The sequence below is a fragment of the Gavialis gangeticus genome, unplaced genomic scaffold, assembly GCF_001723915.1.
Source record: "Gavialis gangeticus isolate Ggan-Ray unplaced genomic scaffold, GavGan_comp1, whole genome shotgun sequence".
NCBI lineage: Eukaryota > Metazoa > Chordata > Crocodylia > Gavialidae > Gavialis > Gavialis gangeticus.
In genome coordinates this window covers 97,428,860-97,431,082 of record NW_017728992.1, presented here as the reverse complement: position 1 = coordinate 97,431,082, position 2,223 = coordinate 97,428,860, and the positions used below count along the sequence as shown (strand labels likewise).

At 46.6% G+C, this 2,223-nt stretch overlaps 1 long non-coding RNA gene across 1 annotated transcript in view; it reads left to right on the top strand.

Moving 5' to 3' along the window:
* Nucleotides 1-1,146, top strand: part of LOC109299616 — a 9,193-nt gene extending 8,047 nt beyond the window's left edge. The window contains exon 3 of the long non-coding RNA XR_002097937.1: nt 1,052-1,146. This is a non-coding gene — a long non-coding RNA (uncharacterized LOC109299616). The remainder of the gene's footprint in view (nt 1-1,051) is intronic.
* Nucleotides 1,147-2,223: the final 1,077 nt, after the last annotated feature.

Here is a 2,223-nt window from a genome sequence, read left to right as displayed (position 1 = left end):
GGCTGTGATCTTGGAAAAATTTGTAGCGATCAGCAGAGGTCCCATATGACTGGGAAAGGGAAAGTATAGTACCCATCTTGAAGAAAGGGAATGAGGAGGATCCAGGGAACTACAAACCAGTCAGACTCACCTCAGTTGCTGGAAAAATCATGGAACAAGTCCTCAAGGAATTCATTTCTAAGCACTTGGGGAAGAAAAAAGTGATTAGGAAGAGTCAGCATGGATTTACCAAGGGAAAGTCATACCTGAGCAACTTGATTGCTTTCTATAATGAGATAACTGAGTCTGTGGATATGGGGAGAACAGTGGATGTGATGTACCTTAACTTTAGCTAAGCTTTTGATATGGTTTCCCACAACATTCTTGCAAGCAAGCTAAGGAAGTACAGGATGGATAAACAGATTGTGAGGTGAATAGAAAACTGGTTGGATCGTTGAGCTCAAAGGGTACAAATCAATGGCTCGATGTCTAGTTGGCAGCCAGTATTAAGTGGAGTGCACCAGGGTTTGGTCCTGGGGCTGGTTTTGTTCACCTTCATCAACGATTTGGAAGATGGGATAGAGTCAGCAAGTTGCGGATGACACTAGGCTAAGTGAAGTGATAGATATGTTGGAGGATATGGCTAGGATTCAGAGTGACCTAGACAAATTGGAGGATTGAACCAAAAGAATTCTCATGAAGTTCAATAAGGACAAGTGCAAAATCCTGCACTTAGGATGGAACAATCCTATGCATTGGTACAGACTGGGAACCAACTGGCTAAACAGCAGCTCTGCAGAAAAGGACCTGAGGGTTACAGTGGACAATAAGCTGAATATGTGCCAATAGTGTGCTCTTTGTGCCAATATGTGCCAATAGTTGTGAAGAAGGCTAACAGCATACTGAGCTGCATTAGTTGGAGTGTTGCCAGCAGATCAAGGGAAGTAATTATTCCCCTCTATTCAGGACTGGTGAGGCCACACCTAGAGTATTGCGTATAGTTTTGGGCCCCTCACTACAGAAAGGATGTGGACAAATTGGAGAAGAGTCCAGTAGACGGCAGTGAAAATAGAGGGTTGGGGCACATGATGTGTGAGGTGGGGCTGAAGGAACTGGGCTTATTTAGTCTAGCGAAGAGAAGACTGAGGACGGAATTGATAAGAGCCTTCAACTACCTGAAGGGGGGTTCCAAAGGGGATGGAGCTACAATGTTCTCAGTTGTGGCAGATAACAGAACAAGGTGCAATGGTCTCATGCTGTAGCAAGGGAAGTTTAGGTACAGTATTAGGAAAAACGGTCTCACTAGGAGGGTAACAAAGTACTGGAACAGAGCCCCCAGGGAGGTTGTAGAACTTCCATCCTTAGAGGTTTTTAACAGCTAGGTGGACAAAGCCCTGGCTGGGTTGATCTAGTCACAGATGGTCCTGCTTTCAGTAGGGGGTTGGATTAGATGACCTCCTGAAGTCTTTTCCAACCCTAATTTTCTATAGTTCTATGATTACAGATTGTGTGTCTGGGGGGTGGGGAGGGGGCGCGTGTGCATGCACGCACGCATGCATATAGTTCAGCCAGCATTAACTCACATCATTATTTTAGGAAATATCTGCTGGAGCAAAACAAATACCAAATTCCACAAACACTGAATGTACATACAGACGTTACATTTAGATTGACCTAAGTGCTGATCTGTGAAGATATTGTAGATCTTCTAATCCAACCCCCTGCCCTGGGCAGGAGAGAAAACTGGGCTCAAATGACCCCAGCCACGTAAACGTCGAGCCTCCTCTTAAAGATCCCCAGGGTAGGAGCCATCGCCACTTCCCTTGGAAGTTGGTTCCAGATCCTAGCTGCCCTGACTGTGAAGTAGTGCCTTCTAATGTCTAGTCTAAACCTACTCTCTAGCAACTTATGGCTGTTATTCCTTGTTACTCTGGGAGGCGCTCGGGGGAACAAAGTCTCTCCCAAACCTTGCAGGTACCCACTAGTAAGTTAATAGATGGCCACCAGTTTCCCCCTCAGTCTTCTCTTGTGAAGGCTGAACAGGTTAAGGTCCCATAGCCTCTCCTCATAGGGTATGCCCTGCTGCCCCTGATCATGAGAGTGGCCCTCCTTTGGACCCTCTCAATGCTGTCCACATCCCTCCTGAAGTGTGGCACCCGGAACTGGACACAGTACTCCAGCTGCGGCCTGACCAGTGTCACACAGATGGGGAGGATCACCTCCTTGGACCTGCTTGAGATGGAT